At 50.4% G+C, this 27,121-nt stretch overlaps 1 long non-coding RNA gene across 2 annotated transcripts in view; it reads right to left on the bottom strand.

The window, feature by feature from the left end:
* The window catches only part of LOC144177986 (uncharacterized), a 42,179-nt gene that overhangs the window by 12,729 nt on the left and 2,329 nt on the right, over positions 1-27,121 (bottom strand). For both annotated transcript variants that reach the window (XR_013323901.1, XR_013323902.1), the window contains one exon: positions 6,722-6,891. This is a non-coding gene — a long non-coding RNA (uncharacterized LOC144177986). The remainder of the gene's footprint in view (positions 1-6,721; positions 6,892-27,121) is intronic.

Here is a 27,121-nt window from a genome sequence, read left to right as displayed (position 1 = left end):
TTGCGTTCAGCCATCATAATCATTAGACGAAGAGCTAGATGATTTTGCTGTTTAATTTTGAACTTCCATGCCCCCCTCTCAAAATCTAAACTTTGTCCAGCGTGTCGGAAATGTGTCTGTGCTGGAGGACACGCGCTGATGCACCCATATTTGAGGCAACTAATCGCGCGTTTTTGGTGTCTTCACCAGGCATAACACGGTTTTTTAGGTACTCTGTAAAGAATACTTAAGCATTAAAAAACACCGGCTGACGTTAACGCTGCCACATTTTTTAACTATCGGTGCCAGCCTTTAGTCTACGCAGGTGGTAAAACGGAAAGGGAGGAGGGATGGTGGATGGTTTGTAGCTTGGGCTGTTGAGTTGGTGAATAACTTTGGCTCTTGATAAAATGACCACCACAAATGTGGGATTTACACTTCGGCTTTCAGGCTCCCATGCTGTCACAGCGTCGCTCACCAAAACCGAAGGCACATAGCTCACGGTTACAGAAAGTGTAAACTACGCAACATTTCTACGGCTACACGGTAATCCATCTCGTAGGCAGGTGCCTTTCTATTTAAAGCACACGTATCGAGGTATCCCAGCGCTAAGGCTGGCGTGGAAACCGTAGTCATTGAAACCAGTGAAGATAATTTAAAGTGTTAGAAATGAATAATATTATTGCTAATAGTTTTATTCCTACTCAGATCGCGCGGAGCCAGGCGCAGAGCGCTGCAAAAAGCGCTCGTGGCAATGTAGCACATTCCCAACCTTACAAGCATCCAATACGTTTGCGTAGCCGTTAGTGCATTTAAGAAGAAAATAATACTACTAATGGTAGTTCTATTCGTACTCAGAACGGGTGTAGCCAAGCGCAGATCGCTGCAAAAAGCGCTTATGCCATTGCAGCCGATACCCAACTTTAGAAGCTTCCGACAAGTTTACGTAGTCATTACTGCATTTAAGAACCCAACACATCTGTCTAGACTTTGTTTCACCGCACATATACGCTCACAACACCACCAAAACATTCAAAACACCGAAGTAAACACGACAAAAACAACGGGAGGCTGTGTAGTCCAATGCACCGGCTCATTCCACTGACGAGGGGAGCGCCGAGTGGTGGCGCTACCCGTCCAGCTGCCCGGTCCCTATACGCGGACGACCTAACGCTCTGCGTCCTCACTGGATATCCGGGCGACCAGCAAGACGCACTTCAAGCAGCCATTCAGGTTACCCAACAATACCTGAAAACCCGAGGACTCGAGTGTGCCCCCGAAAAATCTGCCGTTCTAACCCGGTGCAAAAGAACATATAAGAAGCGTCTAGATCCCATACCAGATCCAGAACTTACCATTAATGAGCCACCTGTCCCCAATGTCCCACATCTACGCATATTAGGCCTCACCATACCAAAAGATGGCTCAGGCGCCCAGACTATCTTTCCCTTGCAACGGACTCTTAACCAGCTCATTCACGTCATCCGCAGGGTCTCCCATCAGGGATTTTGGCTAGAAGAAACTGACACCCTGAGCATCATTCACGCCATCCTCATTATCCGGGTTACGTACGCCGTACTTTGCCCTAAAACCCGCGGAGAAAGGAAAGCTAAACATCGCCATACGCCAAGCCTAAAGACCGCTCTTGGACTACTTTCAAAAACAGCAACAAGAAAACTTCTACAGCTCCACGTCCATAATACATGTGAGGAACTGGAAAAAGCTAATCGCATCTCACAACTCCCTCGGCTCAAGCTCACGCCAACATGCAAGGCTACACTTACCCGGCTCGGCTACACGCCTCCCCCAAAATGCGAACATAGGCACCGCATCCGTCTACCCATCCGAAACTCCGTCACAGTCTCACCCATTTCTAGGAATATGCAACCCGTTTACAACAAACCACGCCGAGAAGCCCGGATACGAGCCCCTACACAACGATTTCCAGCCTCTCAATTTACTCGTTACACTAATGGATCTCCGCACCTCCAACAACCCGCCTATGTCGTGAGCGTCACCGACGCGCTAACGATGCAGAACTGACGGCTGCTACAGTTTCCACGACATCTATTGAAGCAGCACAAGAACTTGCCACCGCTCTGGCCGCCACCACTGGAAATGACTACATCACTGTAATGACCGACTCCCAAACCACCTGCCGCAACTTCCTGCTACGTCGCATAAAACCCGCGGGCCTCAAAATTCTGCAAACAGTGCGCCAGCTAAAAGAAATGCACATGATCCGGATCCTCGTTCACGAGTCCTCCGAGGAAAACAAGGCGGCACACGCCGCTGCCCGTGTTTATTTCCACCGGAACATTTCTAAGGAAGGCGAAGACACGCAGCTCTCTCACTCTCCAAAACGTGCTACTCTTAGTTCATACACAGACATCCTTGCCCATTACTGCCACGAACGACGACAGTTCCCCCCTCCCCAACATCCCCATTTATCCACAGCCGAGGCGATTGCCTTTAGCCGACTTCACACAAAATCCTATCCTCGCGCCACTCTCTTTCACGCCATCTACCCCACCTTCTACCATGCTTCCTGTAATTTCTGTTCCCAGCCTCGCACCCTGTACCACACGGTATGGGAGTGTCACAAACTCCATCCCTTATCCTCAATCATCGCACCACGAACGAGCAGTAAGCGGGCCAGCTGGCCAGCTCGACCTCTAACTCCAGCGTAGCCTGGTGGAGAGGGCGAGGGAAGCAAGCGCGGACCACGTTTTCCAGGACTATAGGAGGCCCCCCACCGGGCGGGCGCTGAACCATCAGCGCCTGAAGCTCGTCTTAATAAAGTTTTCACTCACTCTCTCACTTACTCACTCACTCCTGCACTTTGTCCTTCTTTAAGAAACCCCCTTTCCCAGTCCTCGATTGTTCTAAAGGAGGCCTTGTGGCCAGCGAAATGGACTTATATATGATGGAGTCGCTGCACCAGTGGCTGGTTCTGAACGCCGAGTCTATGCAAGCATTGCGCAAGGTTACAGCGTTGGGAGGCGTTACGAGGGAGAGGAACAGGAGGTTCTCGCACATGAGTGGTAGGAAATTGCTGTTTTCCTTGATGTCTACTTTAAATTCCCTCATCACTAACATCTGTGTAGATCGATGGTCGGCTAATCCGAGGCGCAGGAAGTGCACTACGCATTTGGTAAGCGCGGTAGGCGAGAAGTAGCCGGCCGCTATCAGCAAGCGGTTGTCCAACTTTGCTGTACACAGCTCGCCAACTTCTTTAGAAATACCAAGCACTTCGACGGGCATTGGTAACCAACCCATACGCAAGTAGATAGCCACTCCCACCGCTCCGTTGCAACCTCTGCTAGCGCCGCAGAAGCTCTGTTAATTTAAGCTTTCAGGCTGTGCGAAGTGGGCCTCAGGAAGGGACCGTGAACGGCGTCTTAGGAAGCGAATACCCATCATCGTCAAGCGCACGCCCCCCCCCCCCCCTCATGTTTTCGCCAAGCTTCGCGCAGGCAAGCGTCTCGTGCGGGTACAGCGTACTGCCCCGGCACACTTTGATAATGATGATGGTGATGATGATGCCCATGATGATTGCTAGTGGTATCCCCCCTTATTTCTTCTGTTATAGGTAGTAGCTGTCCTAGGCAATATTACCCTCTCTGCTTTTCGTCCACGAGAGAGAGAGAGAGAGAAATAACTTTTATTTGTCCAGTTTGTGGAGGAGACCTAGACCTCCACCCTAGGCGTCCGCCAGGAGCCCTTGGGTCCTAGCAGCGTCTTCGGCTAACTGGACGGCCCAGACTTGATTCGCCGGGTCTGAGCTGAGCAGTACGGTCTCCCACTGCTCATTATTGCTAATTTTGCGGCTCTGAGGAGTCGCCTGAGGACATGCCCATAATATATGTGCGAGATCGGCCCGTTCCTTGCATTTCCGACATTTATCTGAAAACTGTCCAGGATAACAATGACTATACGCGACGTGTTCGGGTACGAGTTCGTCTGAAGAAGCCGCCAAACCACACATTGCCTTTTACTGAGGGATGGATGAGCGGGAGGGTAGCGGGCTCGTTCAAGCCGGTAATGAGTAGTCAGCTCCCTGTAAGACACAAGCCTGTCTCTGCCCGTCCAGCGAAGCGAGTGAGCGTCTGGGTCAGAAGTGTCGACGCCAACTTGGTCGGTAAAGCCTCGAGCCGCATCGTACGCACACTCGTTTCCGGCCAGGCCCGAGTGGGCCGGTGCCCATATCAAGTATATCTTCCCGTTCCGCTCGTCATGGGATCGAGAGTTTATGATTTGGGACGCCTCGGGTGAAATTCGCCCTCTCGAATAATTTAAAATAGCCGACTTAGAGTCGCTGACAAGGAATTTAATTTTTGGAGAAGCTGTCATCGCCAGTGCGATGGCCGCCTCTCCACCAACCTCTGTGTCCGTCGTGCGGACCGAGCATGAGGCAATTGAATCCCCACGGAAATTGACCACTGCGAGGGCCATGGCGTCGCGAGCAATGTAATCAGCGGCGTCTACGTATACCACGTCCTCTGATTTTTCATATCTTTTCTGTAGGGCTTTGGCCCTGGCCTGTCGCCGCTCTTGGTTATGTACGGGGTGCATGTTTTTCGGTAGCGGCGGTATGTACATGCGATCCCCTGTTTCCGCTGGTAGGTCTATTTTGGTTCGGGGTATCCCTGCGGGAAAAATGCCAAGCGATTTGAGGATCTGTCTGCCGGTTAGAGTCTGGATACGCCGCTCCCGCTGTGACAGCCTTTGAGCTTTGATAATCTCGCTGAGGGTATTGTGAAGCCCGAGTTCCTCGAACCGTTCGGTTGGGGCTGTTAACGGGATCCCTATGGTCTGTTTATAAGCCCGCCTTATCATGGCATTTAGCTTGGCTTCTTCGTCGCGTTTCAGGTGCAGGAATGGGGCGACTTATGTTACTCTACTAATGACGAAGGCTTGTACCAATCTCACGAGGTTGTGTTCTTTCATCCCGTGGTGTCGATTGGCTATTTGTGAGATCAGGTGAGTTGTTTGGTGTACGCTCTTTTCGAGAGCGAGTATGGTCTCTGAATTGTGTCCGTTGGCCTGGATGCGGAGGCCCAGGACTCGGATACTTGAAACTGTCGGGATGCGTTGGCCTCCGCATGTAAAGAGCTGAATGTCCGGAGGTACTGAGTCTGTCCGGCGTCCTCTGCTAGTCGGGCGATAGAGTAGAAGCGCTGATTTCTCTGGAGAGCAGTTCAGGCCACGAGGGATCACGTAAGTTTCTATTACCTCTATTGCCCTTTGTAGTGTGTCTTGTATCTGTCCGTCACTGCCACCCGGAACCCACAGCGTGACGTCATCTGCATACAGGCTGTATTGCAAGCCGTGAATGTTATCCAGTTGTTCGGGGAGGCCAATCATGGCTACGTTGAACGAGAAATCTAATGTTTTCGTCGCCTCGAAAGCCTTGAAGTTAACTCCTCTGTGTTACGCTTAAATCCTACAGCTTCTGGAAGACGAATATCTCCCTCAAGTAGATTTGTATGGATACCGTCGCATTCTAACACCATGTGCCGAAGCGTAGAAGAGTATCGGAGAAACGTATCGCGCCGCCACTGCGAACCACCCTCCCCTCACAGTCTCCCCCTTTGCTTTCTTTCACACTTCGGTTTTCCCATCGTTCGCTCGGTTACACAGCCATCCCCGCCGCCAAAGCTCAGATGCAGCCGCCGAAGGGCTGCACCCAAAAATGTCACCCGACCTTGGCACTCGTGTCTCCAGTACTAAGTCCCGACTATTAAGAGGGATGGCGCAGCAGTGCTAACGCGGCAAACCTGAACCCAGAAAACGTTCATTGGGTTACCTGATACAGCAGGGGAAATGCGTGAAAGGTGAGTGGGTGAGATAGAAGAGGCAGCTGCGCTTGCATGGGCATTAGAAGAATATCATCTTTTGAAAAAACTCGCAGCGAGCCGAGCAGATTCCTACTATTATAAACGAGAATGTCAAAAACAAAAATAGCATGCCCAGCTTTTCAAAATCTGTCTGGGAGCCACCAATTGGACAGGTAAAATTCGTCTTAAATATTTTATTCAAAGTAGCAATCGCGATCCCTCTTTAACTAATCATTATTCAGATATAGCTATGTTCCATGTCAATATAACACAAATAAAAATCCCAATTCTCCTGCCGAACTTGAAAATGTCACGCAGAAAAGAATCGGCAGCAAAAACCCTTTCTGGATACTAGGTTGTGTAATCGGCTTTAAGAACACTAACCCTGCAGAACATGCCAAAGCTAAAATTTTAATCGCCAGACCGCTTGTTTATAAAGCTGGAGTAGCGCATTCGCCGCCCAAATTAAAAAAACACGATCTAAAAACACATTATATTTAAACCCTAGGTAGATTGTGATGTATTATGCCAACATTATTTTATTAGCAGTAATCTTATTCTTCTGGCAGTTAGGCGACCCTAAACGTCTCCAAAAAAAAGGCCAATTATGATACAACTTCGCCTCAAGGATGGATTATTTCTGGGCATTCCAGGAAGAAATAACCTAAATAAATTGCGAAATAAAGTGACTTCTGTGTTTTCTTGATACGTCATACTCCTTTATTTTAGAAGGTTTTCCGTAATCGTAACCACGCGTTGGGGAGGGGGTAGCACGACAGCAGGTATTGAAGTGTATAAAGGCTTTCCGCTCCTGATCAATGAAATGTATAGTTTGATGAATATTCGTATATCCCCGAAGATACAGCTCCGCTTTGACTTGCACTGTAAGTAAAGAGACTTACCCACTTCCGGACGTTATGTTATACCACTTTGTGCAGTACCGAGCAGTGTGACAACTTCCATTCAAAGATAATTTTGAGGCCATAGTGCACTTTATGTTATCGCCTTGGTTGCGATTGTTGTAAAAGTTTCGGTACATTAGGTACATATTATCGCCAGGCCCGCTTATAAACTGGAACAACAAGAACGACGTTAGCCACGGCATTACTTTCACTTATTGTCTGTAAATTTTACAAAAGGCGTAGTAGTTTGTAGAGTACCTTTCACAACTTTTTGCAAACACCAAGTGTTCACGCGATACTGCATATAACAGAAAATTGGCTCATGCATTTATCCGGAGATCACGACAAACGTTTCTGCACCGAGTCTTCCCATTTAGCGCCGCATCAGCCTGAGGCGGCTATTTCCCCCGTGGACGTTCCAAAAGGAAACCACGTACACGCTGACGATAAACTGCCCTGCCGCCTAAATCCGTCTGGCGTTCAATCAAGCTCTACAAACACGCAGCCAGCTTCCTTCAAGGTTGGCATCAAACCAAAGAAGAATGCCAACATCCATCAAATCACGACGAAAGCTTTTCTGCAAACACTATCAGCATGTCCGCATTCTCAGGGTCACAATGGCTGCACCTTTCACCGAGACACCAGCCCAATTTTTGTATGGTTAGCTTCACTATAGGTAGTCCATAAGTTTTCAAACCTCGCCCATATGTCCGTCGCCCCCCGACTTAAGACATTATGTTGTGTCGGACGTCGATGCCTGTGAGTATCCGACGTGCTCCCTGACACTATCCCATGCGAAAAGCATCACGTGCTCGTGGCCCAGGTCCTGCCTGGCCGCATCAGCAGGAACGCCCGCTCCATACTCCTCCGCATGCTGCTCGATTGCTGCAACGTGGCAGCCCGCTTGCACCGACAAGGCCGCCGGAAGTCGTCCACATGTGCAGACTGCCCAGAGCCTGAGACCCTGGAGCACCTGCTCTGCTCCTGCCGCCACCCCGATGCCCCGTGAGAACAGCTTCGGCCATTTTCAGCATCTCGGGCTGCGCAGCCACACTCTAATGGACCTGCTTTTCCCGGCGAGCCCCAGCTCAATGCGGCGGGAAGCATTCCGATTTGTCCTGGCCTTCCTCGAGGAGACCAACCTCATCCAATGGCTGTAGCCCAATGCCTGCCGACCAGCCTTACGCACTCCTCATCTTTCTTTCTCTCCCATTTTCACTGTCCCCATTTGTTCTCACCTATCTCCTTTCATTCCCCCTCTCCTCTTCTCACGGACTGGATGTATGCTGGTGAACTCCCATATGAGTTCATAAATAACCCCAGTCCACTCCTTTTCCACTTTCTATATCAATAAACCACTCAATCACTCACAGTCGTTGTACATGCCTCGTAGATGTTCTTTGCCGCCCAGAACCGCCGGTGCGATTCATCTAGAATGGATGCATCCTTCTCCCTCGGCCTTACAAGACGAGGCCAGTATTTTGTTACCAATGCATTCAGCAGGGTCACATTCCTACATCCTGCTCCAATACGCCGCCTACTCTGACCCCAGCCAACCCGAACGTGGCCACTGAAAAGAAGGCTGTCCTTAAATTGCGTTGAGGACTGTGCAAGTCTGATGAGCATGATATCACAGAAGAAAGCGTCCAACAAATCTTAACAACAAGCCGCGAACGCGTGCGAACCACTCCCAATTTTTTCAACGGCTCCCGCTTTCGAACCGGTACGATCTCTTAGCTTCCAACGACGGTAACGATGACATTGAAGATCACGCACCAGAACGTGTTTCTCTTACCCCACCTACGACTTCGACGTCATGCAGCGAGATGGTGCGAATTCGTCGTCCTCGTCAGCGCGACCGTCTTCAAGACACCTGTTAAGATCGAGGGGTTGCATCGAGTGGTACGAAGACTAGCCGGAGACGTTTCTTTTTCTGTGTTTGTTTGACTATGAGCGCCGGAGGTTGGAGCAGCCTTTCGAGTGCCGTTTTTTTTTTTTTTTTTTTTTTTTTTGTTCTTCTCTCTTGGTCGGGGGCCGCGGACCCTGCTCAACGCGTCGGCAGCGGAAAGAAACCGTTTGCCGCTAATTCTCAGAAGCAGGAGAGGGGCGAGGCCGTGTGGTGCATTGCTCGCACCGGGCGCGTCGGGTGTACAGTTCGGGAGCGGACCGGAAGCGGCCGGTCGTAAATCGCTGGACAGACTCGACGCAAAGACGCGAAATGTCAAAGTGGCGGCGGCCACTTTCTTTAAACAAATCACGATCGGCCAACCTTCAGGCGGATTAGCGGTTGTTCCCCGTAATTCTTTTGGTCTTTTCTTTTCTTCCAGGTTGCTGGTTTCCGCGCCTGGATGTCTTTTGAGTCTCCTGGTCGGGGGAGTTCCCCCTGGGCGGCCTCTATTCGTCCGCAGGACGTGCAATTGGAAGCCCTAAAGCGCAGTGGGGTGGGCAGCATCCCCGTGGCCCTGGTGCCAGTAAGTGGCGGATTCATCCGGCTGAAAAACCCGCGGGCTGTACAGGCGGCCCTTCGAGCGGATACTGAGAAGTTTGAGCACATTACGGAGGTTCGCCCATTTGGCAAAGGTGGCGTCTTGTGCCGATCGTCAGACGAGACCTGTGTCACTGACCTCTTGAAATGTACAATGTTTGCCTCTGTTCAGGTGAGTGCATTTATCCCCCCTCACCTTGCTTGCGTGAAGGGCATCGTTCGAGGTAATGATGTTCAGATTACCCCTCAGGAGGTACTAGAGCAGTTTTCGGTAGCGGGAGTCACCTCAGCTTACCGTTGCAGCCATGTTGTAGAGAAAAACAGGGTGCCAACAGAATCTGTCATTGCTACATTTGTTGGGATGCAATGTCCATCGGAGATTAAAGTATGGCCACTCATTTACCGTGTGGAACCTTTCCCTCCTCGGCCTCTTCAGTGCCACAGCTGTTGGCGTTTTGGCCACACATCCAAGGCATGCAAATCGTCTCCCCGGTGTCGCGCATGCGGTGAGAGCCATTCTGTCGAGCTATGCACTGCCCAAGATGCCAAATGTTGTTTGTGTGGAGCGGCACACCCAGCTGACTATTCTAATTGCCCTGCGAGAGCTCAAGAAGTCCAAGTTGTCGAGGTCATGGGTAAGCGTCGCTGCTCGCGCGGGGATGCTGTTACCATTGTCAAAGAAAGGACACATGGTTACGCTGGAGTTACGGCCAAACACTCCCCATCACTTGCTGATGCAGCCGTAGTGAGTACCATTGTTGCCGCGGTTGAACAAGCCGTTGCCAAGCTCCAACAGCCTCCCCTCGCTGACCCAGCTTTTGCTTCCGTTGTAGCAGCGGCTGTTGAGAAGGGTGTCTCTTCAGTAATCACCCAGTTAACTTCCACCATAATCGAGTGCGTGTCTCGCACAGTGGTGACTCAGCTGGCGCCATATGTGCAGCCCGCTCCCCTTTTGTGTACCTCCTCTCCCCAAGTGATCCAGCAAGTTTCCACCGCCCCTGATGGTCCGCTGCTCTCAGCAGCTAATATTGCCTCGGATTCTGTTAAAGTCTCGTCTACTCTCGCTACTTCGGTGCGTGGATCGGAACATCCTACTTACGCTGAGGCTGGTTTTTCGTCTGTTCGTGGTCCTACGGCCGACACAGAGTATTTGCCTCCCCTTTCGCCCTCTTCAGACTCGGACATGGAGCTTCAGGCTTGGCCTATGGAGACCGTTCATCAGTCTAGTAAACGTTCCGGATCACCTAGTACCGAAACCCTGGTACTGCAGCCAAAAGCAAAATCAAGGTAAATCTGTTTCAAAGACCAAGAATCAGATGTTAGAGGCTGCAGTTGATGCAGCCGGTCTCACTAAATCATAGGGGTTCTAAACGTTATTCAGTGGAATTGTCGCTCGGTTTCTGCAGGCTTTGCGGATTTACTTTGTCTGTGCTCACAATTTTCCCCAGACGTAATTTTGCTACAGGAAACCTGGCTTAGTAGAAACCAAAAATTTGGTCTTTATAATTACCGCATTTTTCGACTAGACAGGCCAACCCGAGGTGGCGGTCTGTTCAGTTTAATATCAACAAAGTTTGCCCGCAACGCGAAGCTGTCCTTCCAACTTCAACGTCCAGACTGTGAAATTTTACTGCTGGAATTAAAGCTACCTGGTTTCCTCCCCTTCTCATTGGCCAACGTGCACTTTCGTAGTGGCGTCATGGATTCCGAACCACTTGATTTGGCTATTGCTTCGGCTGTACCTCCCATTATCTTTGCAGGAGACTTTAATTCCCACCACGTTACTTGGGGCTTCAGGACGGATTCTTGCGGCAATCGATTGCTGGATTGGATTACAGATAACAACTTGACATGCATAAATTCGGATTATCCAACCTACCATAAGAGACAAACGCAATCTGTTTTGGATTTAACTATATCTTCTCGAGGTGTTTCAGTGCCTTATTGGTCGACCGTTGATGGCGGGTGGAGTAGTGACCACATCCCAATAGTTTTTGACATCGGGTGTCCCATCCGTTTAATTAACCGCCAGAGCCGTTCTTTTGTTAACTATAAAAGGTTTCAATCCTCTCTGAAGGAGTCCCTGTCCTCTCTGGTCACACAAAATGAAGCTGAATGTGCGACAGGCCTTTGTTCCGCCCTTTCCACTTCAGCTCAGTCGTCATTATTTGAAGTGATGTCGAAGAAGTCAGTATTGCCTAGTCCCTGGTGGTACGAAGAATGTTCGCGCAGCTTTAGACGTAGAGAGGCGGCCTGGAAGAAACTTTGCCAGAACCTATCCCCAACTGGTGCAACTAGAAATATTTTTCAGCGGTATTCAAAAGCGCTGTTTCTAATGCTAAACAGACTTATGAGACAGATCGATCTTTGTTTCTCTCCGAGCCTAACAATAAGCGTGCGCTTTTCGCTTTCTTCGATCGCGGAAAGCAGTACCCTCTCCAGATAATACAGACTCTGTGGTGCTATCTTCCGGTAAACTCTCAAAGTCCCTAGAGCCGATAGCTGATGGGCTTCAAGCTCGTTTTTTGTCTTCCTTAGCGATGTCATTTACTCCGCCAGACGTGGTAGACGACTTCATAGAGGTAACGCTCTCAGAGCTCGCTCACGTCATGACTAAATTGACTGCTGCAGCTCCTGGCCCAGATGGCATTACAACTGAAATGCTGAAATTATTATTTGACGAGGCTCCCAATCATTTACTTAACATGATCAATTATTCTATTAGACATGCATGGATCCCCGATGTCTGGCGTCTCGCCAAAATACTTCCGGTGCTTAAGAATGCTGGTCAGGGCCTCTTGATTGAAAACGTCAGGCCTATTGCGTGGACATCTAACGTGGTTAAATTAATCGAGCGGATTTTGCAGCAGCGCATAATGCAATTGGTGTCCAGTTCTAGACTTTTTAGCCCAAGACAAATTGGTTTCCGCCCTGGGTGTTCGATTTGGAGTGCGCATATGGACATTGAAAGCCGGATTAAACTAGCCTGTCGCACTAACCAGTTTTCGGCCCTAGTAGCCCTAGATGTATACAAAAGCTTTTGATAGCGTCGAATACCCTGTGTTGTTGTCCCGGTTACAAGTCTTAAACTTCCCAAGATACATCATAGCTTGGATTTGTGAATTTCTGAGAGACAGGCAGTTCAGTTGTGTAAAATTTAATGTTACTTCCTCACAGCGGCCAGTCTAGGGGCGTACCGCAAGGGGCGGTCCTTTCCCCTGTTCTTCCTAACATCCTTGTAAGCGCTATTCCGCTGGTTTCTGGTGTCTCTACATATGTATATGCCGACAATATTGCGTTTTTTGCATCAGCACCTGACATTCAATCTCTTTACGAATAATTGCAGTCTTATCTAAACATTATTGCCTCCTGGTTGGACAGTATTTGTCTCTCTATGAATGTGAACAAATGTTCCTTATTAGTTATTCCGATCTCAGGTCCTGTTAACATTACTCTCAGTTACCGACAGTGCATAATTCCTCAGTTCCTTCTTTAAAGTACCTCGGGAATATTTACACCAGTGAACTTGACTCGATCCCACATATAGCCCTCATTGAGGCCAAAGGTGCACGTGCTGTTGGGATGTTGAGAAGTCTCAGTCATAGAAAGAAGGGCATGCGCAGAGAGACCCTTCTTATGATATACAGAATGTACGTTCGCCCCATTTTAGAGTTTGGGTGCGTGTTATTCGCTGGGGGCGCCGCGTATAAGCTTCATCGTCTGGTTATTCTGGAGCGCCAGGCTCTTCGCTGCTGCTTAGGGTTGCCTAAGAATGCAGCAAATGCAGTAGTTTACTTGGAAGCGCGCGTTCCTCCTCTGCTTAATAGGTTCCGGATACTGACTGTTGAAACTTTTCTGACAGCTTAGAGCTCTGAGGTGAACAGGGAGCAGTTTATCTTTATTGCAGAACCTTGTGCGTTTATGGTTCACCAATGGCCCTGGTCCTTATGTCCACAAAGCACTTTGGTACAGAGCTTCCTCTCTCCATTGGGTGTAGCAATAAATCAGGTTATTCCAAATACTGACAGGAATTCACCTCTTTCTATCAATTTCCGGAACATTTTCCCCAAAAATGCTAAACTTTTACCAGCCCGGCTGCTCAATCGTCTTCTCGAAGATTATTTGGCCTCCGTGCAGCCAGGGGCTATAATATATACAGATGCCTCTCAACGAGAAGAAAAATTCGGTATAGGAATATTTTCCCTTTCCCTTAACTGGACCTTTTCGGTTCGTCTGGGTGATTTTAATCCCATATTCTTCGCGGAATTCCTGGCAATTGTCCTGGCGCTACGAAAGCTGGATGTTTCAATTACATCTCCAATGATAATTTCCAAATCTTTTTCTGTATGCTTAGCCCTTTCTTCCCCTAAAGACACTCCCCTTCTGCGGACGTTTCGGTCACTCCTGCCACCTCACTTCACTGAAATTAACCTTCTTTGGGTTCCTGGTCATGCAGGGATAACATTCAACGAGACTGCCGACTCTCTAGCAAGGATTGCACTTTCTGGGCCTGAAGTAGACGTCGTAGAGCCGACACCTTTAATAACAGCAGCTAGGTACCGTAGGATGCTGAAACTCCAAGTACAGCAAGAATCGAGTTTATTATCATTAAGAGATTTTAATCATCTTAAATTCTCATGGAAACCTGAATGATGCCCCTCACGCAACTTAGAGGTGGTTATTACACCCTTACGTTGTCGAGTACCCAAGTTAAACAGGTATTTACACAGGTCTCGTCTGGCGCCAACAGCTCTGTGCAGCTATTGCAACGAAGATGAGTCTGTCGAACACTACCTTTTGACATGCCAACGTTTTTTCCCGACTGAGACGTCAGTCCCTGGAGGTGCCGCTTTGCAGTTTGGGGATATCCCTAACAGTGCCGGCTTTGCTATCGTTCGGGACATCCGAAACGGGGTTCTGCCGCCGGGATGCATGCTCTGCCCTCCTGCGCTACATTGAAAATTCAAAACGATTCTCTTTATGATTGCGATTGGTAACCCTCGCTTTGATTTTTCGGGATTTTTTTTTCTCAAAACTTTTTCCAAGCGGTCTAAATTATCTTTCCTAAGCGTATCGTGATTATATAAGAATTCCATTCATTTTAACCATCCTCTGTTGATTGGCCGATCCCCTGATTGGGTATGTGCCATCCCTAAAGGCGCAACAACAACAACAACAGCACGCTGCCTGCGCGGGCTCTGGCGTGGCCGCCATGTAAATAAGCTGTAAATAGATCGTTCATCATTCTTCGCCATGGTTCCTGTCATCTGTGCTGCCTCCACGTTACATTTTGGTAGAGTGTGCGGGTCCCTTCCCGTCCTGGTCCCAGCTTCTCACAACTCATCGGCCTCGGCGCAATTGTCGAGAGGGCGTGACCCACGTCGGCAGCCCCAGCCCCGCCGCTACCAGCACTCGATGACGTCCCCGGGCCCACCCCGTATCCCCAGCCCGTCGCGAGCCGATTCAGAACCGCCATGACCCGATGACGTGACCAGACGATGACGACGTGGTCCCCAGCCTCCTAGTCCGACGTGGTTCCGGATACCTTCGACGTTTCGTCGGTGCCTTGACGAGGTCGTGTCGCGGAACCAGTCATCGCCCACACCATCATCACGCGTAAGTGGCGGCAAGGACTTCACTGTACATTGTCATCTCATCTTTCGTCCTCACCACGTCGCCTGCCACGGCGGCGTCGACCGGGACGGTCGCTTTCAACCGGGGGGACATGTTACGAGAAGACGATGAAGAAGGAAACGCAGCGTGGCTCTGTCATCTCAGCCAACGCCGACGAAGAAGATCTGTGGGTTCGCGCTGCCTGCGCGGGCTCTGGCGTGGCCAAGAAGGACGGAACGTATCACTCACCGGGGATAGAACACTGCACGGCGATCACACACACCGCAGGCAGGGGATCGCGGCTTGGCAAACATCCACGTGACATGTGCCCCCCCCCCCCCCCCGTCTAGAAAGCATCGTCCCGATGCGTGCAAATCTATTGGAAAAAAATTACACCATCTTCCCGTGAGGAACCCTGATGAGGATGCGAAGCATCGTGGCGGTTCCGTGTGGTTCCATTGTGTTCCCGTTATGTTGAGTGATCAGGTTTTTACTAGCGCCAGGGAGAATTCCGCGTCCGGGTCCACACCGGTGGCAAAGGCACGCAAGTGCTGTTGTGTTACGGCGAGTAGGCGGTGGTTCTCGAGGCGCCGAAACTCGTCCATCATGTTCTTGTCGATGTTGTCTCTGTGGTACAATCGGTAGTCTCCGTCAGCTTTGGTGAGGTAAAGGTTGTTGACATTGGTGCACCGCCTGAGAGCAATGTACACGCCCTCCTCTTCGCAGCTTTGTCTTCTCGTTTTTCTTCTTCGGCGGTTCCCCTACGGAAAGATGACGACGGTGGTTGAACGCGAACCTATCTCGTGATGGATTCTTTGGTTGGCCAATCCCTAGGGGCATCCTGCCACAATCAGCATCAGAGGCGCTGCGGACGGGGCTGGTTGAGCTGCAAGGCGCGTGGCGCTTCCCGCCACAGCTTTCCCACGGGAAATTCAGCATCCCCCTCTAAAGTTTTCAGTTCGTCGTTTCCGTCGACGTTCAGCTTCGCGCGCCTTCGTTGTATCAGTAGCTTCTTGACGTAGTTTTAATGAGTCAAGGACATAAGGCGCGTTCGTAGCACTTGCTCTGTCCCGGATTTGTAGCGTAGTGGGAAGAGCACCGCGTACCTCCCGTTGCGGCCTGAGAGTCGTGGGATCGAAACCGGGCGCCGCTAACTATTTCTTTATTATAGTGTAGTATCGCGGAGCTGTGGGTGTAAGGAGGAGAGTTGCGCATGCGCAGTGAGCGTGTGGACGGCGCCACCATCAACGACGGAGGACCAGGTGAGCCTAAGAAATGCTCCGCATTTAAAAAATGAATGCGCCTGCGGCATTGCCCCTCAAAGTGTGAGGTAGGGCTTCATACGCACGACATGAACGACGTCAGGGCGGCTGTTACGCCGGCGTTGAGAAACGATTCCATCGTCCACAACCTTGTAGGTTACGCCGCTAAGTTGGCGCAAAACTCTATAAGGACCAAAGTAGTATTTGAGGAGCTTTTTAGAGAGACCTCGACGTCGAACAGGAGCTCATACCCACACTGGTTCGCCGGGTTTGAAAACGGCAGCCCTGTGACGGAGGTTGTAACGGTGCGTGTCATAGCCTTGTTGCTGCCTTGTTCGTACGCGGGACAGTTGAGTTGACGCGCCTCTTCCGCTCGTTCCGTAAGCTCATTTAGCTGCATGTTGTTGTTGCTGGAGTCGTGAGACAGCATTGCGTCCAACATAGTGGTCACGGGTCGGCCATAAAGGAAGAACGGCGTCATCCCGGTTGTGTCTTGTTGAGCGGTATTCTAAGCGAATGTGACGTATGGCAATACGGCGTCCCAGGTCTTGTCCTCGGCGTCGGTGCACGTACTCGGCATATCCGCTGTTGACTTTTGGAGATGTTCACGTTTGTCTGCGGGTGGTACACTGTTGAGGTCCGATGTGAAGTACCGCTGCGTTGCATCACTGCGTCGACAAGCCCAGCAGTAAACGCTTTGCCTCTGTCCGTAATAACAATGGCAGGGGCACCCTGCCAGAGAACAATGTTGCTAATAAAAAATTTGGCAGCCTCTGATGCAGTTCCTCTTTGGAGAGCTTTTTTTTCTACATGCCGAGTGAGGTAGTCGGTGGCGACTACAATCCACTTGTTCCACACGGACGACTTTGGAGATGGTCCCAACAGGTCCATCCCGACCTGTTCACACGGCTTCTCGGGGATTTGGACAGGTGCAGGAGGCCCGTTCACCGGAGTGGTGGCGCTTCCCGTCGTTGACATTCACGGCACGTGCGCACGTAATGCCGCACGCTTGCAGAACGTTTTGGCCAGTAGCATCACTGCTGGATCCTAGTCAGGGAACGGATGAAGCCGAGGTGACCCGCCGTCGGCTCTTGGTGGCAAGCCTGCAGAACCTCGTTACGAAGCACTGCGGGAACAACAAGCAGGTAGCTTCGGCCACGGGGAGAAAAGTTCGCTTTGTCACTAGAGGACCCGGTCACTAGAGGACCCGGTCACAAGTCTCAGGTAATGTTGTAAGGTGGCGTTCATTGCTGCTGTACCACACGGTACTCTCATCTTCCTCCATTCTTCCACTTCAGGGTCAGTATTTTCGTCGGAGGAAACTTGCTTGAACCACACAAGCCACAGCGCATCCCTGTTTTGATCTAAAATGCAGATTTACAGAAAAGCCTTCTCTATATCTGCGGTAAAAGCGATGGGATGTCACCGAAATTTTATCACCAGCGTGGTCAAGTATGCCAGAAGCCTTGGGCCATTTTCAAGGTGTTCATTGAGAGACGTGTACTCCGGCCCATGCGACGATGCGCCGAAAACCACTCGAACCACACCGCACGGGGAACCTTGAGTAATCTTGGTGACGATGAGTGACGACACCGCGTACCCCGAGCCCCCCATACTTAAGTTGTTACCTACCGTGGCTAGAAGTTGAAAGGTGAAGGGTTAGAAGCCGTGAACGGTGGCCGTCGGAGCCTTGGTCAAGCTCCGGCCGATGGGCTCCCTGCCTGTCTACCGGGCAGGGAGCTCCGGGACCTCTTTGGCTACCCGGGTAAGGTCAAAGGAGAAAGTACCCCCGTCTCCCTGCTTTTATACTATGCTATGTGGCATTTTCAACCCCCCCAACCCCCCCCCCTCCCGACGTGATCGGCCCCCGAAAAGGGGCCGCACCGAAGTTTCTTTTCCGCCACTTCCTGACTTGAGGCCTCCAAAACCAAACAACTATCCTAGCTTCATCGTGATGGAATCTGTAGACCAATCAAAACCTCTTGCTTCACAGTCGGTATTTCTCATTTCAAAGTTTCTTGACGGTATTGTTGGAGGGTCGTATAAGGCCAAAAAACATCGAACCGGTGAAATTCTTGTCGAGGTCAGTAGCCAGGACCAGGCCAATAAACTTCTTGCACAAACCAGCATCGCCGATCTGCCAATCCGAGTCACGCCCCACCGCAGCCTAAACAGCTCCCAAGGCGTGATTTCCGAGTATGACCTACTAAATGAATCTGAAGCTGACCTGCTGGAGAGCCTTCGTAGTCAGGGCGTAACAGCGGTCAGGCGCATAACCATCCGCAGAGACGATAAACAAATACCGACAAAGCACCTTATCCTAACCTTTGACAAGTCCACCCTTCCAGAATTCATCAACGCTGGTTACATCCGATGTTCAGTCCGGCCGTACATCCCGAACCCGCGGCGCTGTTTCAAGTGCCCACGGTTCGGGCACGGCACAAACTACTGTCGCGGCCGACTTACCTGCGAAAAATGCGCCCAGCACGACCACCCGTCCGACAACTGTAACGTTCAACAATTTCTTCGCGTAAACTGTCAGGGCCCACACGCGGCGTACTCCAGAAAATGTGAAAAGTTTCAATTAGAAAAGAAAATATTCAACATCAAAGTCACGGAAAACATCACCTTCCCAGAGGCGCGAAAGAGGTTCGCCTCTTTCCCCCTGGGGAGGTACGCCGACGCAGCTCGCCGCGGGCGGAGCGACGTCTGGTTTCGGCGGGGACCCAGTACCTCGAGTCGGACTTGGTCCCGCCTCTGCCCCCCCCACCCCTGGGTTGCCTCTGGTAGCCCAACCCGCCTCCGCACCGCTCGCTGAGCCAGCAGCGGTTGTGGTGGCAACCTCTTCCGTCGGGACCGGTGCCGCTCCCGTCCCTGCCTCCGCATCCTCCAGTGCGTTGGAGGGTGCCATGGACACTACGGGCTCCGCATCGGCTCCAACCGCAACCGCACCACCCGTGCCACTTCTGGTGCCTCCGATACAGTGCGGCGGTGGGGGGTCAAACGAAGGGCCCCCGAAGGGGGGCCAAGTCCGGGGGGCCCGGTTCGACGGGTACACCCAGGACATCGGACGACGAGATGGACGTCGTGCCATTCTTGCCTGCAACGAAGCGCAAGGATCGGCCTCCGACGTCCAAGCCTACAGACAGGCCCAAAAATCCCAATCCAAGAGTCACAGCCCCGAAAGACGACACATAAACATACTCACTCCAGTAGCTCTCACACTAAATAATGGGAAGAGAAAATATTGTTCAATGGAACTGCAGAGGCCTTCTGAATAATCTTGACGACGTGTATGAGATTCTGCATACCAATCAGCCAACTGTAATGTGTGTTCAGGAAACACATTTGAATTCTAAACACACAAATTTCTTGAATAGTTACCTGGTATACAGGAAAGACAGGGATGGCTGCACACACTCTTCTGGCGGTGTGGCCATAATCGTCCGGAAATCCTTAGCATGCCACCCTGTCACTTTAAACACTATCCTTGAGGCTGTAGCAATACGCTTAATAATATTTCATAGGTTGATAACGGTATGCTCCATATACATTCCTCCTGATGTTACACTGTTGAGCTCTGACTTCGAGGCGCTGGTGGACCAGCTACCCGAACCATACATTCTAACAGGCGACCTTAATGCTCACAATTCTCTTTGGGGCTCTTCTCGTACGGATGCCCGGGGTCGCCTGATAGAGAAGTTTCTTACATCCTCTGGAGCATGCCTTTTCAACAATAAACAGCCTACATACCATAACATAGGACACGACACATACTCAAATCTTGACTTGGCTATTGGTTCGGCAATTCTCTTTCCATGTCTTGAGTGGGGTGTGGGCACCAACCCATATGGCAGTGACCACTTCCCCACTTCACTGGCATATATAGGCAAAGACCCAAGCTGTTCGTCTTCCCATAATAGGTTTAATGAGGCACGAGCTAACTGGAACACATTTACAGAGACATCGAAACTACACCACACATCCATAGGACACCTACACGTTGAAGAAGCTACCCAACTGCTCACGGCGCACATCCTCGACGCTGCCGAAAAGTCCATTCCCCACGCCTCTGGTGCCCCGCGCAACCAGCGGAGGCCGTGGTGGAATGAGGACTGTAGGCGGGCGCGAGAGGCCCAGAACAAGGCGTGGGGTATCCTTCGTCGGTACCCCACGTCGGGAAACCTGCTCTTGTTCAAACGGGCCAAAGCGTTAGGAAAACGTGTGCGCCGTGAGGCAAAACGAGAGAGTTGGCACACCTTCTTGACATCCATAAACTCTTACACAGACACACACAAAGTCTGGACCCGAATACTAAAACTAAAAGGACAACAGACACACAGCCTGCCCCTGGTCAGTACAACAGGCGACACACTAGAAGATCAGGCTAACACACTTGCATAACACTTCCAACACGTTTCCAGCTCTGCACACTACACAAACACTTTCCTGAAACATAAAACCGCTTGTGAACAAAAGTCCCTACATGACAATAACAGGTCAAAGTCTGGTTACAATTCTGAATTTACACTCTATGAGCTGAGGGTTGCCCGTAGCACATGTAAACCTTCAGCTCCAGGGGCAAATAAGATTACATACACCATGATACAACACCTACACCCAGACACTCTTGAAACACTCCTACACCTAACAATAAAATATGGCTTTCGGGGCAGATTCCACACTCTTGGAGGGAGGCCATAGTAGTGGCGTTCCTGAAGGAAGGGAAGGACCCTTCCTCTCCCGCCAGTTATCGTCCCATCGCTCTAACAAGCTGCCTGTGCAAGCTGCTCCAGAAGATGATAAATCGCAGGCTCGTGTGCATCCTTGAGTACAACGGTCTTCTTGAGAGCTGCCAGGCAGGCTTTAGGGTGGAGCGATCTACCAACGATCAACTTGTTGCGTTGGAATCCTTCATAAAAGATGCATTTGCTCATAAGCAGTTCTGCCTTACGGTATTCTTTGATCTTGAAAAGGCTTACGACACAGTCTGGCGATATGGCATCCTTAGCGACCTGAAGTCCTTTGGTGTGTCAGGTAACATGTTAAATACCATTTCTAGCTACATGTCCACGAGGACATTTCGTGTTAAGGTTGGGTCATCCCTGTCCGGGATACATGTGCAGGAAAATGGTGTGCCGCAAGGAGGATTTCTTAGCTGTACATTGTTTATAGTTAAGATGAATTCCCTCCGAAAGGCATTGCCACCAACCATTTCCTGTTCCATCTATGAATATGATGTTCAAATATCTTTTAAATCCTGTAAACTGTCAATTTGCGAACGTCAAGTACAGCTCGGTGTTAAGAAGCTTGCTGGATGGGCGGACCTTAACGGTTTTAAACTGAACCCGGGCAAAAGTACTTGTGTTCTGTTCTCCCGCAAGCACGGGCTTAATGCAGACCCTGAGATTGCTCTTAGCCGTGCATCTATTCCTGTTAAAAGGGAGCACAAGTTTTTAGGTGTCATATTTGATGACAAGCTCACGTTCATGCCTCACGTCAAAGCACTTAAACATAAATGCCTTAAAACACTAAACATTCTCAAGGTCCTCTCCCACCAATCCTATGGTGCAGACAAAGAACTACTTCTCCGGGTCTTTACCGCCTTAGTCGGGTCTCGGTTAGACTACGGCAGCGTCATGTATGGGTCTGCATCAAAAACCGCACTAAAAATGTTTGGCCCAGTACTGCACGTTGGCCTCCGCCTTGCGTGGGGTGCGTTCCGCACTAGCCCGGCAAAGAGTCTATACGTTGGATGTAACAAATGGTGCCTTGAGGACCAACGAACGTACATGGATTTGCTCTCCGCTTTCCAAATTTCATCGATGAATAACCATCCTTTTAAACCTGTTTTTAATGATGCATCCACATCACCAGTGTTTGTAAATCGCCCATCCGTTCCTTTGCCATTCTCACTTAGAGTGATACAGGAAGCTTCGGATTTCAATATTTCCTTTTCAGACATTTACACATCTTTTACTGACGTTTTACCACCCTGGCAGCTTCAACCTGTGTGTTGTGACTTGTCTTTCATGAATATTGATAAAACCAGGGTACCACAAACTGCAATTTTGCAGCACTTCTTCTCCCTGCAGTACAAGTATCAATGTGAAGAGTTTTATAGTGACGCATCAAAAACTGCAACCATAGTGTCTTGCGCTGCTCATGGACCAAACTTTGATGTATGCAGAACCATGAGCACATACACCACAATTTACTCAGCTGAAGCATATGGCATCTTACTCATTGCACAACACATTCTTGAACACAAAATCTCGAAGTCCATCACATATACAGATTCCTTGAGCGTTGTGCGCGCATTGGCATCATACAAGTCATGCAAAAACAGAATTGTCCATATGGTTTTCAACACTATCATGTCTATATATGCCCAAAAACTTGTTCTGGTGTTGTGCTGGGTTCCAGGCCATGCTGGGATTGCTGGCAATGAGATTGCGGATCAGAAGGTCGCAGTTGCTGCATTCAGGGACACAGTAGATATAACAATACTACCACAGAGTGACCTTAAGTTACAAATTCGACAATACCTTCGTAGGAAATGGCAAGCACAGTGGAATGAACAGACAGATAACAAACTGCACGTAATAAAGCCACACTTGGGACGATACACAACTGACTCACACAACAGACACACGGAAGTCGCCTTGGGTAGGCTGCGGATAGGGCACACCCATGCAACGCACTCGTATCTGCTGACGGGATCTTCTAGACCCCAGTGCAGCAGGTGCGGAGAGGCCCTATCCGTAGTGCATATACTAATCACATGCAAGGCACTTCACACAACACGACACAAACGCTTCAGAGAACTCTACAGACAACATATTCCCCTACATCCATCGTTTTTTCTAGGTGACGATGCCATTGTTTCCGTGAAACGTGTGTTTGAGTATTTGTCAGACGTCAAGTTTTTAAAACTCATTTCCTATCACGCATAATGAAATCTGGCCCTATACACCAGCCATGCTCATTGTCGTTTTGTGATTTTGCTTTTGTTTTTGCTGACTTTACTTAGTGGTTATGGCTTCACCCCTTATTTATGACTATTTTTTTGCCGCTCTTTGCCCCAGTTGGCCTTGCGTCATAAACATCCAACCATCATCATCATCATCCACTCGAACCTGGGTAGTTATGGACTCGCTGGAATTCCGTGAGTGATACGGCATGTAATAAATCGGGAAGGGTGGCGGTTCAATTTTCTTCACCCGCTCTGCGTGTCCCAAAGTAATGTAGAACCGATGGTGGAGTTGTACCGCTGGCCGAATTCCGGATTACGCCGCAATTTCGTCTCAACAGCCAGAAGTCTCATCAGAGCTTGTGTCTTATTATCTTCCAAGCGACGAAAATTATCCATTCATGGGAGTGCAACCTTGTAGCAGCCCTCCCAAAACTTGTCGTTACGCTTCAAATACCAGAAACGTCCGAGACCTCATTTGTCATATTCGCCTGGTCCACAATACCTATGTTCTCAAGCTCCCAGAACTTCGGTACAATGCTGTCTGCTGGTTGTGTAATCTGTAATGAAATTGGCGCCCGCGTGCGGGAGTCAGCCCGTAGAAAAAAATTCCCCGCATTTCCCCGAGGGGAAGAATGTGAAAGTGCGAATGCACGAGTTGAATTTGCGCGGTTCGGTAATGTTCGCGAAAGAGAGATCACACACACACACACACACAACTACAAAGAAAGAAAGATGCATTTATTCACAGACACCTATTTGTGTTGTCGTTGTACTTGATTGCTAGAGCGGATCTGAGCTTTGAAATTTCGTGTCAGTACTCCTTTAAGCAGGTGCATTAGCCCTTCTCACGCCCGATTCTTGGCCAATCCCCCCCTGGGTATGTGCCATGTCAGCGGCCAGGCAGAGCGCGCCCATCTCCCCCCGTTGCCAAGGAAGACGAGGAGATTCCTGGCCAATCCCCCACATGGGTATGTGCTATGTCAGCGGCCAGGCTGCGCGCGCCCATCTCCACGTGCGCGGACATCGCCGGTGGACGCAGGTTCAGGGTCGCTTAAGAAGTGCATTGCACTTAAAAAGCGGGAACCTCGGCGCTAAGGCACGCGGAGGTGACAGACGAAGAAGAGAACAACAAATGAGATCTTATCAACAGAAGAGGTCCTGCCAGGCGTCCCTGGTTGAGTGTAACCCTTGAAAGGGGAACTCACGCCTTGAACGCTGTTTTTTTCTCTCTCGAGGGGCCCCTGACCTTTGTCGACCTGGCGCCCGCGTTGTCTATTTGGCGCCCATTATGCCGCGTTGCCGCATCGCCGGTGGTGAAAAAGTCTGGCGGCATGTCCTGCCACATGTGGTTACGGAGTTGAGCGTCCACCGTGGTTGTGGAAGTCACCATGTGCATTCGTGTGCCTTGGTGGCGCCGGCCACCTACCGGTAGAAAAGGGTCAAGAGACTCCCCGGCCTGGCGCTCGGCTGTTGTGTGGGACGACAACGCTTGGGCAGTTCACCCGGAGAAATCTCCCTTTTTTCCGCCACTCTTTTTTCTGCAACGCCGACCGGCACCTGGGCCGTGGTTGAGGATGCCACGGCCGGACACCTCGGAGACGGGCTTTCGCCACGGAAAAGCAGAGGCCACCTCCTGGTCCTTACCGGATTCGTGCGATACCCGCATGCGCGGATTACGGCAGTGGCGACACCGAGGATAGCCGCCTTCCACGCGACCGCAGTGTTTCTGTGGGGGTGATCGCAGCAGTGCCGGACCATCTGACGTCGTTACGCCGAGGGACACAGCGGCCCCGAGGAGGCCATCGTGGACGTGGAGGCGCACGACGGGACGGCGCCACCCAAGGAGGTTGCCGCCACCCCTCCGCGGAGGAGGAAACAAGGGGGCGGCGGGGGCTTGTGACATGCAGTGGAAGTAGCCCCGAAGGAGGGGACGGCCATGATATACATACGACGTCTCCGTCTGATCGGTTCACCAGGAGCTTCACCTCCAAGAGGGCAGCCTGCAAAAGTCTCTCGATGACATCAATTCTTGGTGCAGGCATCTGGGCCTCACCCTCTCTTCTACCAAACCAGCACTACTTACCCTGGCCAACACATGGGCCGTCGGTGCTTAGCAGCTATCTGTCTTTCTGCTCAAAGCACGCCTATGCCAACACCATTGGCTCCACGGGTGTTGGGCTTGGATATTACTCACTTCGGTTCTACGGCACCACGGATTCGCTCTTCCCAGCATAAAGCATCCCAATCACTGCATCTCTTTCGTAGGATTTCTGAAGGGCCGGCGCTGCAGCATCCAACATAATTCGCTTGCTGGTTCCAGCTTTTCTACAGCCCGCACAGTGTATCAGGATCAATTCAACTGTCTTGGAAAGTCAGACTGGGCTTCACTCCAACTCATCAAAAATTGGCCATGCAAGCAATAACTGGACTACCAGCCCATACCCCCATCCCAATTTTCCACCAGCAAGCACAGCTGAGCATATTTGATGAATTAGTTTACCAGCGGCACGCCCTCAACCCAGACCCCGCTGGTCCTGCACCCTACATGACCAATTCACCAGCCCCACAGTTATCTAACACCACTATAAGACCACCGTGAGTTTCATTAATTACAGACACGCGACCTATTTCTCACTTTCATCCCCAAACAGTTGGTGCTCTGGCTCCGCCTCCCATGAACAGTGCTGCCATTACCGCTGCTGTCCTGTTTGTCGACGCTAGTGCATCAGATACCCTGCTCCATATGGCGTATTTTGCCCGGACATTGCTCCCGACCTAATTACATGCACCGACATCACGACGAAAAAGTGACCATTCACCAAAGTAGAGCTCCTCGCAGTGCGGGGTGCTCTGCTGCACACAGCTATACTTCTCACCCCGGCTTCAACTCAGTTTCCTCGGATCCGCTGCTGTCTGATTCCTCCGCTGCTGTCCGAGAGCTACGAAAAACTTATACGTCTAATGAACTTGTGTCATAAATCCGGGGCATAGTGGACATTTATCCATGTCGTGTTCGCGTGTCATGGCGTGAACGCAACAGCCACCCCGGAATCCAGGCTGCAGATGCCGGCACACACCTCGTGCGTGTGAAATATCCCGCTCCTATGGAACCTTACTCAGCGGCTATTAGCCTCGCCAGTGATAAAGCACATCTTCGGCGCACCGCGCGCGCACTAATGCACCCGCGAGGTACTGATCTCCCTCGTGAGTTGTCCTGCTTAGATAATGAGGTCCTGCTCCGACGAATTCGCTCTGGGGTGGCCCTCACGCAGGTTGTGACGAGGACCTGGCCACTTCAATGCCATGCCCCGTTTGACTCGACGCTTCCCTTCTGCCCCACTCCTGTTGAGCAGGCTACAGCAGAGTATTTGGTGTGGAGCTGCCCTCCCCTGTAACGATTACGCACGTGCACCTCGCCTCCTGCGGCCCGCACCCCGGCCGTCCCCTGGACTTCGCCTCGGGGACACAGGTCCTCATCACAGCCTACTTCTCCGGTTTTTTTCTGGAATCCGGAGTGTATATGCATCTATAGATTTTGCTTTGCTGATGAGAAACTTGCGCAAAAAAAAGTGTGGCGGTCCATCATTTCGTGCCCCATTTTGATAGCACATATTAGCCATTTCCCTGTTATAACGGGGGCAATTTCGAAAATCCCATTCACCTTGTTACAAATTTGTTGGTACAAAATCCTGAAATTATTTTTGGGGTTGTTGTGTTAGTAACTTTTCTACGCAATAGCAAATGGTCTATATCCACGCTCTGTGCCTTTTTGGAGAAATCTGTAAAAAGATCATTTGTACCAGATTCAAATTACCGTTTGAAACGTTAGCAAGAAAAAAACCTCGTAAAGCAGTTTTTAGAAATTCAAGTACGGTACGTGCACCAGCAATAACCAGTTCGATATTTCAAGGGCCTGCGATATAATAAAGAAAACATAACGGTTTTTTTGCCAAGTTAACGTTTTTGTGCGTCTACTTTATGAAAACTTCAGTCATACTGAGTTACAGCAGGATGATAATGTGCTGCAGACGTTTCAAGACTCTTGAACCAGCATTTCTCCTGGG

The sequence above is a fragment of the Haemaphysalis longicornis genome, unplaced genomic scaffold, assembly GCF_048455015.1.
Source record: "Haemaphysalis longicornis isolate Haplotype H1 unplaced genomic scaffold, Haemaphysalis longicornis Haplotype H1 scaffold_37, whole genome shotgun sequence".
NCBI lineage: Eukaryota > Metazoa > Arthropoda > Arachnida > Ixodida > Ixodidae > Haemaphysalis > Haemaphysalis longicornis.
This window is presented reverse-complemented; position numbering and strand designations above follow the sequence as displayed.